Source organism: Scomber japonicus, chromosome 17 (genome assembly GCF_027409825.1).
Source record: "Scomber japonicus isolate fScoJap1 chromosome 17, fScoJap1.pri, whole genome shotgun sequence".
In the NCBI taxonomy this organism is placed as follows: Eukaryota; Metazoa; Chordata; class Actinopteri; order Scombriformes; family Scombridae; genus Scomber; species Scomber japonicus.
Genome location: NC_070594.1, coordinates 22,497,053 through 22,510,278, shown reverse-complemented (window position 1 = coordinate 22,510,278; position 13,226 = coordinate 22,497,053).

Here is a 13,226-nt window from a genome sequence, read left to right as displayed (position 1 = left end):
AGGGTCCTTTCTGTGCTGCCATGCAGAGCCCCAACTCTGGGCTCCCTCTGCAGGCCCTGGCGGGCTCCACCAGCAGCAGTAGCATTGAGGCCTATCGGGTGGAAATCTCCTCTCGGCTGTTTCTTTGGCACACTGAGTGCTCTCTGTTCCCGGACACATGCCTGTGCTGCTGCTCTCCTTGGATCCCTTTGCATTCCTGGAGCCCCGGGCAGCTGAAAAACTGCAGTAGCAGCCTGCTGGCTGGCTGGTTGTCTCACTGCTGTTTGAAGTGGAGAGTTGCACGTTTTGTTCCCCACCCCCCCAAGGAGGGCTAAACAAAATATTTATGCCATAAAAATGTCCACTTTCTTAATGTACTTGGCTCAGGCTGCAACTAATGATTATTTTTATCACTACCCATTGGTTAATACAACACAAGGAGAAAAAAGAAGGCAAATGGTGTGAGAAGCTAGAACCAATGGATGTTGAATAATTACCTCAATGATTCCCCGATTCAAAGTTGATTACAGTTCATTTTCTGTCAACCAACTAATCAAGTGGTTGACTAATAGTTTCAACACTACACTGGGTTGAAATATGATGTAAACTGCTGACAAATAGCACAAATACTTTTGACAGCAATTATGTTTAGTATTTCATTCCTTCTCTCTTGCAAATATAGGAACATTTCTTTCAAAATGTATCTAAATAAACAGCAGGCATAATAATGATGTCTTGCTGGTTCTTCATTTGTAAATTAAAACAAAGCATTCTCATAATTATCTGGCTTGGCATGATGTGTGTTTGCTGTTTGAAGTGGGCACAGGCTGACATTAGATGAGCATTGTTCTGGTAGTGCCCATATTTCCTTCAAAAGCATACCAGTCTCCACTGTCCTGGAGCATGGCTTCAGATTTGATATGCTGTACTTCCTCCACCTAACATAGTGATAAGCTGGACCGGGCACACCCAGTTTCATTGGACATAGTTTTGCCTCTTCATGCCCTTGTCACACATTGATCTTTCATTGTTTGTTTGTAACAATTGGTGACATTGATTATAATAACCAATAAAGCACTGTGCCACTCTGTGCTGACATTAAATCTTCATATCATTTTTATGGTGCAGAAATGAACCCTCTTCTGAATTATTAAAAGTCTCACACCAGAGCTGCTACTCTATAGATTGGTTTTCTTCAAAAATTAGCAAAGCCATTCAAACTGTCACAATAGCCTACATAAAAAAACACATTCCACAAGCCATCAGAAACTCCTGGAGGAACACTTTTAATGCTCACTGACTCTAACGGACTTGTAAGACACTGACTAGCCTAGCAACATTAAGGCTTCAAACAACCCATAATGCATTGAATCATCTTATATTCAGACCAAATGTTAAAATTTTCAAATGCATTTATTCCTGTAGTCTATTCTTTATAGCCTATATAGTCTAAATGTCTGTCAGCACATCATTCTTTATGTCAAGCCTGAGAGAATAACTAATGTCCCATCAGTTGAGCTGCTCACTCAGCGTTGAAGCGGTGATCAGCTTGAGTCTGCAGTGGGCGTGACGTGATTGCGTTACAGCAGTTAATGCAGCAACTGTGGCCGCTCCATCCCAGATAGACACAGTGCTTAATTCAGTATGAAACAAGGAAGTAGTTTTGTTCTCTTGTATAAAGTAAGGTAGTGTTTCCCCTCCTTGCAACATCTGCTTGTGCAGGCTGACATGTTTCATGACTTGACATGTTTTTATTAAATCTGTTGAGTAAGCCCTCTCTCTTCAGTTTGAAGAGATCATAATCTGTCAGCTCACCCACTCCAGTGACACTAATATAATTGAGAGCAGTCATACTGGAGTAATGACTAATAACTATTTAAATGTGCTGTTTGATTGTACATACAGCCATATCTAGCTAATATTACTGTGTTCCACTCAGCTGCAGGCATGAAGTTTGTTTGTTTATGTGGTGTGTTTCAAGAACGATGTTCCAGGAAGTAGAGACTAAACTCTCAAAGTTTAAAATAGCACCACATTCTTTAATGTGACGCATCAAGCTCAACCACTTTGCCTGTGTATCTGACAGGAAACGCACACAGTTGCAAGTTAGAAAAGTTGACATCCAACCATAAAGTATTCCTGCACCGCCACTGTCAAACTGCCTGCTGTGATATTAATGAATTAAATGCCTGAACACAGAGTCAACGTATTAAAAAAAAAAAGATCTGCATAAAAATGTCTTAAAGGCTCCGAGCTATCTTGTTCTACATAATTGGAATGCCATATTTTGTAGGATACCTTTAGCACAGAGTTAATGGCTTTCTCCTTTCTCCGAACTTCTGTGTGAAAGCAATTAAGCTAATTCTGCTTAAGTTTACACTTTGCAAACGTACTAGCCGGTCAATACTCTGCCCTCAGCACTCTGCAGAGGTCAGTCCTGCATTATCAATGCCATCCAAAGTGGTTATTTACATCCCATCAAGTGCCTCACAAGTAAACACTTTTGGATTTTTTTTTATGTCCTGTGTTTGACTTTTGTTTGTCCTTGATATTTGCGAAGATGGCACATGAGGTTACACAGGAGGCTATCTGTAACCTGGGGCTGAGCGACGGCGCTCTGATCCCAACACGGACAAATGAGAAAGTGTCTATGGATCAGATGGCTGGCACAGGTTCCTCCCGCATGTGTTTTTGACTGTCTGCCCTTTGGCTCAACGCAGTACACAAACTGTCCTGCCAAGACCGGCTTACGTCACCCTCTCCCACTGGGCTGCACCGCTTGCAGGTATGCCTCCCCCATCAGAGCCACGGAGACATCAGAAAGATGGAGGGCAGTAGGGGGCCCTGCTGTTAATAGTCAATATGAAATTTTTCTGCCTTGATCTTCAATCATTTAAAATTTAGTCCAGTGTGGAGGCACATGCTGGAATTGATTTCAGCATAAATGTCATTGTGTGCGTATACTCTGCTTTGGGTTATACTGCTTTTGTTCTATTATGAGTAATTAGACGTCTAATACACGTTCAGAGGTTGTTTTCTTTATTTTCTTTCTTTTGATTTATGTTTTCAATATCTATATACGTTGGCGTCACACTCACTGCAGGTGTGTTTGCCTTTCCGACGACATGGAGTGTATATATATACACCGTCACCCAACCATGAGTGTGCATGTGTGTGTTTACAGTTAATTCCCCGTCGCAGTAGCTCCGGGTTGTCTGTGGCAGTGCCAGTGACCGCGCAGATTTGCAATCAAATTCACAGCTCTCTAATTGCAGCCATGCCATTACTGTAGCCATTAGCTCAGCAGCCTTGTGTTACTGTAATGGGCCCTCTCTCTCCTCTCTCTTTCCCCCCTCTCTCTCCTCTCTCTTTCCCCCCTCTCTCTCCTCTCTCTTACCCCTCTCTCTCTCTCGACGGTATGCTGCCTGCCAGCCAGCTAGTTTCCAGCAAAATGCAGACACTGCTACTTCATCCCAATTTCTCTGTAACAACATAGCAAAAAGGCTATATACGCACCAACATCTCATTTATGTAATGATAGTATATGTCTTGTTGTATCAACCGATTAAATACTTTTATATAGGTTAGTTAAGGTGGCATCACAGAGGGAGATTAGTGGCATTATTGTCTGTGTGTGTATGACCGTACTCGTCGCCGTCTGCTGCTTTTTAAAGGTGTCTTAGAGCAGCACTTAATCAGCTTTCTGCTACTCTGCTGTCATCCAGCTGCATCTAATTTTACATTTAAGTTGAGAGATGTTGTGCAGATATTTACAGCACTGCTAGCACTTACACTACCACATTGTTTGTGGTCTGTATGTGTGCAAAGAATAAAACAAGTTTAGAAGATTGACTGGTATTATTGGCTGATATTGAGAGCTACTTCACATCTATGTGATTAATAAAAGTGTTATGTTAAAGAAACTAGCGCTTTGTGCAGTTATCTCAACATAGTTTCTCCATCAAACTCTATTGCTAATAGTAGTCTGCAACATAAGGCAGCATAACATCACAGCTGAGCAGATGGCAGCACAGCATCTGTTTTTCATAACTGTATTTTAAGGACTTCATGCTGCAAGTTTTTGTAAATGTGCATTTATAAATGCACCAAGTAATATTGAACCTATACTAAATAACCTAAATAAATATGTGAAGTCAACTTAATACATTATGTTTCTTCAGGTAAAATGCAGCAGAATTTCTGCTAAAGTTGCTGTTGTACTCACTGTTTTGCTCTCTCTCTCTCTCACTCACTCATTCACTCACTCACTCACTCACTCACTCACTCACACACAAACATTTTTAGCCTCACTCCTCCTAATGCCGCTACCTTATCAGCAGCAGGGATTTGTTTCCCTGTTACATCATCTACAGCCGAGTGTAATGGCTGGTTTATTTAGTTAGATCTTGTGGTGGAGCCAAGAGTAGGGATCGAGGGGAGATCAGAACTCTCCTGCTGCTGCTGCTGCTGCCGCCACTGGTGGTTTTTCAGCGAAAGAGAGCTGGAAATTGTTTCTGTCTGCCCGTGGGGTATTTACGGGTGGTTTAAATAGCAGGATGCTGTTTGAGGAACCAAAGCATGTGAAAAGGAAATGCACACAGAGTCATTCATGCAGTTATTATTATTGTCAGTATACCAAACTGCCACTCAATGAGGTGCAAAGAAGGCCTTTTTCATGTCAGTCTTCACAGCTCTGTCTCTCTCTCTCTGTGTTGCTTTTCGTTACGTAATCCTCGTTGAATGTTGATAGTAATCTGCCTTCTCCTCCCCCTCCCCTCTCTTTCCCATTTTCCCCGGACAGGTTAAGCCGTAGAGGACTCTTGCTGGTCGCCGGAGGAAAAGATGTGCGATGGAATGGTAGCGTTTCAGACGAGAGCCCTTTCCTCCTCCTCCTCTTCCTCCTCCTCCTCTCTAGCCCACAGGCTGGCTGCCTCTGCGCTTCTCCTCCTCTTCACCCTGCTCCCTCATGGTCACGCTTCAGGTAAGACGCACACAAACACACTCACACACACACACTGTCTCTCCTCCCACATGATACACATCGACTAAAGCGCCATCTTCGCCCCCCGTCTCTGGTGAATTGATCGGGGTTATTTTCCCTTCGTCTTGCAGGTCAGTTAGATTAAATTGGCTTCCTTTACCCTTGGGCCGGTCAGGTCGCTCTGCCTCCGAGCGGCAGCCAGAGAGCTTCCATCCCACCCACTCCGCGTATCCATTCACCGTCTTTAATGAATCACAACAGTTTTCCTCCATTATCGAGTGAAAACAGAGAGATGAAGTTGTCTGCGGTCACATTGCTGTCATAAGGTTTTAATCAGCTATGACATTTAGTGTCCTCTGAGAGCTTTTAGCACGGTTAGTCAGTTTTGTTGTTTTTTAAAACGCCACACCAACCCTCAGATCAGGTTTAGTCTTTCAGCTTTATATTAGTATCAGGGTTTTCAGATTGAACTATGTGTAATGAAAGGAAGGCAGATTTGGTTCACACTTGGAAGTTTAACACAAGTAATGGGTATTTAATAAGCACTACTGAGAGCTTGTGTCCTTTTGTTTCTTAAAAAAGAATTACAATGTTGATGCTGCGTACTCGCTGAACCCTTTTGCTTGTGCCAGCTTTCCTTTCACTTCAACCCTCCAATGTTCCAGTCCCCTCCCCCAACACACACACACACACACACATACACTACCTACACACATGCACTGCCCACACACACACTCCCCCCACATAGCCAGCTTGTGAAATGTGCCAGATGTCCTTGCCACAGAGTGCAGGCAGACTGTGTGTGTATGTGTGTAAATGTGTGCGAGGTGTGGTTTTTAAGGCTCCAGGATGTTTTTGAGGCGTTAATTGATTTTCTTTCTCTAATGCCCTTAAATAAATAAATGTGTTCATGTGTGCTGAAAAAAGCCCCGGTAACAGAAGGAGGAGATGGATGATGGGTGATCCCAAGTGTATCTCCTCTCTCTCTCTCTCTCTCTCTCTCTCTCTCTCTCTCTCTCTCTCTCTCTCTCTCTCTCTCTCTCTCTCTCTCTCTCTCTCTCTCTCTCTCTCTCTCTCTCTCTCTCTCTCTCTCTCTCTCTCTCTCTCTCTCTTTCTTATGTAACATACATGATTCATGTAGAGCCCAGAGGGGCGGGTATCACGTTCACGTTCTGCATCCAGCACACTCACATACACTGCCTACCAATGCCAAGGAAAATGTGTCCTCAAATCCCCAGCCCACGTGCGCTGCGTTGTGTGTGTGTGTGTGTGTGTGCATGTACTTGTTCAGTCCCGTCTCTCCGTTTGCTCACATCGTGACAATTTGTGGACGTTACGGCCTCGTGCCCAAACATTTAAGCGAGTCAGCGTATTAAAAAAAAAACCCTGTATCGACCCGACAGCTGCTTTATTACATCTGGACAAATGTGCAGGAAAGAATTCCTCTTTCACTACCCATGATGCACCTGCCCCTTTAAGACTGCCAGTCAAGCGATGGAAAAGGACAGTGAGTTCTCTTGACTTCACCACCAGGAGTATTTTCAACTGGCTTGTTTAATGACAGTGAGGGCGGTGTACTGTAAGTCTGGGGGCTCAATCTACTGTTTGAATTAGCACTATTCACACTTCACATTGACACCTGCATTACTTTATCTTTTAATGAAGGTGTTTTTCAGTGAATTATTGGAAACTCTCAGTGGTGTTTTGGGTGAACTGACAGTAATACACAGATTATTTTCAGGTGCTGTCATAGCAGTGTATTTCTAGCATAATTACTTCCTCATAGAACACAAAGAAGTCGTCATGCTGACTCAGATCAAGAGTTCTGCCTCTGTGTGCAGAGTGGTGTACAGCAATTGATATTTGCCCTTATGTTAAATAAATAGAAGCTAAAATATTCATGGCAGCATAGAATACAGTAGTTTAAGTGCAGGTTTCAAGGCGAATTTCAAGTACCTGTTAAAGATGAATGAGGAGGATTTTTCTCCGGTCTTCAGACTGGTTTGGGGGCATTTTACAATTCAAGCACTGTGGTATGAACTTTAAATATTAATTCAGATTTTACAAGCAATTAAGATTGAGGAATGAAATGATAACTGGTTGACAAAAGAAGACTTTTAATGTTATGAAAATTATACAAGTGTGAAATGTAATCTACATTTAGACACATTAATATAAAGGCTCCTTTTAAAAGCTTAGAAGTCATCATTGTATGAGTTTCCTCTGTTCGCTGGCCCCTCACTCCTGCTCACTAGACATAATTCACATAGGGAATACCTTGACATGTTCCAGGGATGGAGATTGCTCTGGAAAATGTTCATGAATAAGAAATTTCATCACTGCTGACAGTCTTATTTCAGACTCATAACAGTGTGCAGTATGAATAGAAATGGATACAAAAAATCCTGAACAGCATTTGCATACAAGAACAAAAGCTCTAAACACCAGAGAATTACAGGCTGTGCAGTACAGAATAAAACTTCCGTTTTTGGGTCTTTGGAGGCTTATGTGTCACTTTTGGTCTTTTGTAGGTGTTAATCTTTTAGGAACTTCTGCTTTCAAGTGATAGAAAATGAAGTGGATTGTTAGGATAACGGACAGTAAGCGTTGAAGTACCCTATTCTCCCAATTTTGGTTCCCTTAACAAAGAAAGGAAAAGCTTGAAGCATTGGTCTGGTTTTTCAGGGAAAGGTCAACACAATTGTGTGTAAATTGCTCTGTTAGGAAGTAGTGACAAAGCCTTCTGTGGTCGAGGTATTTTTAGATTTCAACCAATCACGAACCGAGTCGTGTCTTCTTTCAGCTGTTGGCTGTAAACAAGATTATCAGCAGGAGGATCTGCTAAGCAAATGTAAACGCATCCCTCCAATTTGTGTTTGTGATTACAGTGTAGATGACATTTGTGTTCGAGACATTCTTCCAAAAACTAGCAACATGCTAAACAAAATATTCTCTGCTTTCAAGCAGGGTGCCAGTAAACAAACACCACAACAAAGCAGCTTGTTGGTTTTTGTGTATGCAAAGGATAAATGGCGTCAGTCTGGAGGATTTTCAGGGCACAGTGCAAATATTGCTTGTTTCAAGTCTTTTTCTGAGTCGATCTGACATCCCACTAATGTTGGTCTGCGCAGAGCTTAGTTCCTAATATGGTGTCAATTCCTTACAGTGAGCCTTTGTGGTTTGGTTCAGAGGAAGTGGGCCTAGACAGTGAGTCAGAGCTGAAAGAATAAAGATGGGAACTTCTTGTGCCAAAGGGTCCATTCACATGATCGTGCTGCTCTAACAGTGTTATGTGTCAGGAGGCACAGACACTCCGGCCATCCTTGTGGGTCCGGTTAAACAGATAAACCAGAAACCCTCTAAAACCCCATTGTCCTCTGGCTTTGAGTCAAAGCTGTGCAGCACAATGCCAGCAAGGAGCAGAAGTCTCCCCACAAACAAGCCTGCTGTGAACTCTGTGTGCTGGTGATGTTTATGTATGTTCATGTGTGAGAACGGGAAATGGCTTTTCCTCGGGCCTGAAAGAAAGGTGGAGTCACAGGGTGAAGAAAAGAGCAGGGGGGGGAGAGTGCAAGAGAAGGAGGAGAGAGCCGTCTTTTCTAATTTCCTCTGAGATTTGTGTTTGTTTTTGACAATCGATCGCTGCCCATTCTTGGCTTGAGTTAAGCACGTTGTTTTTTTTTTGTCTGGGCCTGATGTAGGGTCATTGCCCTGACCGATCCTTTTTAGTTTTTAGCCACTCTCGCATTAAGTGTGTAGGACCAGGTTACCAGGGTACAAGGATGTTCTCTCAAAAGTCAAGTTGCCCAAAGAAAAAAAAAAGACACACCGACTCCCCCTTTTCTCTTTAATAACAGACTATACTCCAGTGGCTAGCATAGCGTCACTGCTCTGACCACAGAGGAAAAATATCTGAATGAGCCATGCCCTACTTCTCTCGCTGTGGTCTTTGAAACTTGTTGCTTTCTGTAGCCAAACAAAACTGTGTGTGTGTCTGTGTGTCTGTGTGTCTGTGTGTCTGTGTGTCTGTGTGTCTGTGTGTCTGTGTGTGTGTGTCTGTGTGGTGTGTGTGTCTGTGTCTGTGTGTGTATAAAAAAAAAAGTCACAGTGTGTCAGTCTGCTTGCACAGTGTTGCTTTCCAGCCCTCACAGAAAGTTAGGGAGATCGGCCGGGTTTACAAACACTGCAATCTGAGCTGGGGGGGAGGGGGGGGGGGGGTAGTAGGGGGGTAGGAGTTGAGGAAGAGAGGGTAACTGTTCAGAATAGTCCCCTAAAGTCCTGTTAGCGAGGCAGTTTGCAAGCAGGCAAGAGTAAAGAAACACATTGGCTACTGGCTCCTTTCTGAAATGTGAGAACAAAGAGGGCTTTTAGTGGGGTGGGGGGTGAAGGGGTGTGTGTGTGGGGGGGGGGTGGGGGGGGATTGGAAGCCACAGATCAAACCACGGCAAACTGCAGCTCCACTAGATCACCAGCCTGCAATTAGGACTTCTAACTCACTCTGTACATGTATGTAAGAGAGTGTGAGAGTGAGCGTATTGAACACAGCACACCCCCCCCCCCCCACACCTTTTTTCATTCTATGATGTCTTTTTCTCTCTCTCTCTTTCTCTCTCTCTGTCCATCTCTTTTTCTTTTTAAAGGCTTCAGCCATTAGCCAGGTGACACCAGAGACCATTAGCAGCAGTCTGGTTGAATCTATCAGCCTTTTTCTCTCTTTTCATTACCTGTGTTTATCACTCGAGCCATCACACTCTCTCTTTCTCTCTTTCTCTTCTCTCACCCCCTCTGTGTCATTTAAACAGCTCTCCCACCCAATCAAGCCCTAAAGGGAAACTTTAAACGCTTGGCCAGACAAAAAGAAATAGTCCATGGAAATAGACACTGCAGTGCGGACAGGGCGACGCAACACCCATTTCATTCACTTTAAACAGCGGCCCAGACTGTTCCATTACTTACTGAAGAGCCCAGATGTTTTAGGGTTACTGTTAAAGCTACACAGCACTACCGTGTGTCTGTGATATCCACTCATGGCAGGTGCTACATAGTACAAGTTAATGAATGATAAGGAGGGAGTGGAGAGGCACAGCAATGGTCAAATACTAATTATGACGAGTACACAGAGCAGCATTTATAATCATGCTCTTATTAGTTATTTTACACGATGACTCAGCAGATTTAATATCAAAACGTATGCAGCTATTATTGAGAGACACCCAATCTTTGTGTTTTCGGGCATCTCTCCAGAATTGAAGGATTATTTAGAAGCTACATTAAGTATGAGGAGCTGAGAGGCAAGTGTGCAAATTGTTTTTCAGTGAAATGTGTGTGGTTGTCTGAAGCAGCAGGCAGTCATAATGATTTCCAAAGGGCCTCATCTGAGGGACCAGCCTGCTGAGTAGAGGACATTTCTGACTAATGAGCTGCTAAATATATCCCCCCCTCAGTTTCTCCTGTCTTCTGATGCTTTTGCCTATGTTCTTTTCTTTCAGTTCTTTTATTTTATTTGCTTTTGATTTCATTCTTTGCTTCCGCTTTTTTTTGGTGTTTTTTTTAACCACCTTTGTACTTCCTAGCTTTCTTTTGTTGCGTTTTTTTTTTTTTTTGTCAAGCTGTCTCCTCCAAATCACGCCAAAGTACTTTTTCTCTCTCTCCCTCTCTCTCTCTCTCTCTCTCTCTCTCTCTCTCTATCTCTCTATCTATCTATCTATCTATCTATCTATCTCTCTCTCTCTCTCTCTCTCTCTCTCTCTCTCTCTCTCTCTCTCTCTCTCTCTCTCTCTCTCTCTCTCTCTCTCTCTCTCACACCTCCCTTTGATGTATGTTCCTCAAGCACACTGAAACTGTGTTGGCTGTTTTGTTTTTTTCTCTCCCTTTTTTCGTCAGACCGTTAGTCAACAGCAACATCCTGTTCGAACAAGTTCATCAGCTTACACATAACACACTGAGCATCCTACATATGCTGGATTTGCCAACACACACTGAGCCAGACTGAGAAAAACACGACCAGGCCTGTGACGTGGGCACAGCATGAATGGTTTTCTTTATGACGGAGGTAAAAAGGTGCTACCTGGATGACAAGAAAAAGCTCGGGGGGAATATTTTGATGTGACAAAAAGCTCCGAAAAAAATTATAATCTTGATGTATAGACCAAGGAGATGGCAGTCTTTTTACAAATAAAGCCGCACTTCCTGTCACCTCTTCACAATAAAGCCCTCTAGTGGTTTTATAAGAGACTCTTACTGAGAAGCAGCAGCAGTAAATGTTTGGCTTGCATTAAGTGGTGTTTTAAAGCAGCAATTACTACTTTAAAACCACACAGTATTCTCAGATAATACAGAAGCTGCTAAAGTCGTGACAGCTGCATACAATAAGACTATTAAAAATGGGGCTTTCTCTCAAAAACAGTGCCTACTTGTTTAAAGAAACCTATCTAGAAGTGCACAGAGGGCTACTCAGACACAACCAGTCAGGCAGCACATAAAGTAAACCACTTATCCGACAGACTGGCTGACTTTGAGCCGAGGGGAAGGGCTGGCTCTACATGTGCTATCCTGCCGCGTTTGTATTGCTCGTTGTCAGGGTAGGAGGAGGAGGAGGAGGAGGCGTACAGCTGTTTCTCTTTAACTGATTGCATTTCAGCAGAAAACGCTCCATCATCTCTGTGTTTCTCCTGCCGTTTCTGCCTCATTACATGTTTGATAACGATTTTCCCAAAAAAAAAAAAAAGGGAGGAAGAGAGGAGATGACAAACGGCAATTCACAATACTTTACTTTGCTGATCACTCTCCAGAGAGAAGTGGGAGCACAGAATCACATTCAGAAGAGCATCCACAGAGCTGTTAGGGATTAAACACCCTTCCTAGAAGATAATTTAGTATTGTACGCAGCTTCCGTGTTGCAGGCTTGAGCTTCGGCCTTCTTTTCACGGCCTCCTTAGTGTCTACCCCATCCTCTTAATCACAAGCTTAAGGTCGATTTTTCACCTGAGTGCATGCTAACGTCTAATGCCATGTCTTAGTGTTAGTGCTTAGTCTTTCCAAGATCTGTTTCTCATTATTTCCTGGTATTCTTTTGCGCTGTAGGCTCTCATTCTCATCATACTGTAACCGGTTCATCAATGGAGCGTCGAGATGTTTAGTGGCCAGTTGGCTTAGCTCCACTCTAATGCCCTCTGTCCTTATTACATCATCTGTAAACAGCTCCCTGTTACAAACAGCAGCCGATGGCGGAGGTCTTTGTGATCGGCCACACTCGAGTCCATTTGGATAATTGTGTCTGGATTTATGAGATGTTGTCTCTATTAATTTCCATATCTATTTGTAGAGTTTGATACTTTCATAAATGAATCCGAACACTTTAAATTGAATTTAAATCCAGTTTAAGAAAAATGACAAATGGCTGCCGTAAGCTTTCAAAGTCCAAAGATGTCTGCCCACTCAGTCTGAGCCACGAAGCTCCAGCAATAAATTTATGATAAGAAAATGGAGAAAATGTGACTAAATCATGACAGTTGTAAAGCTGCAACCAGCATATATTTGGTGTTATTCATTGACTTATAATGACACACAATAATAAACGGCTGATTAATGAATACAGGACTATAATTAACAGTTTGTTCTAATGGTCCAGCGTTGTGTGTAAGCTGAGATGTTTAGGCTAAAGTCATTGTAACTTATTTTAGACTTGAGTGACAAATTAGATTACTTACAACTCACTTCACCGGTTTTAAAAATAACTTGATGACCTGAGGCTTCATATCATCTAAGTTGCCACAATAAAACACATAAAAGTCAGCATGTACAAGTCAGTTACTGTATTGTTTACTGTTCATCGTGATGACCTTTCCCCACACGCCAAATTGCTCCCAAAGCTACAAGTCGGCTGAGGTGTGCCTGTGTCTGCGCTGGCTGCAGGCCCATCCAGGCTCTGGATGATGACAGAGTCTCATATCTGTGTTTGCGTTCACAAGCTGTTTACTGCGCTCCAGACAGCAATATAAACTGTACTTTGTATCTTCTTCATGATGGTAAACAGGCGTCATTGTTGGGAACTCTCACTGGAGTTCCTCCTGTTTGCTCATTTCCTTATCTAGTGGGGTTTTTTTTAAATCTGAAGTGAAATTTATTTATCAGAAAAGTAGAACTGAGATTCTCTTATTGTGTTGTAAGATATGGTTCATTTCCAATAATGCATATACTTTATATACCAGTTTGAATTCAGTGTTGCTCAGCAGTGAATTTCCTTTAAAGAAAATGCTCATAGCTA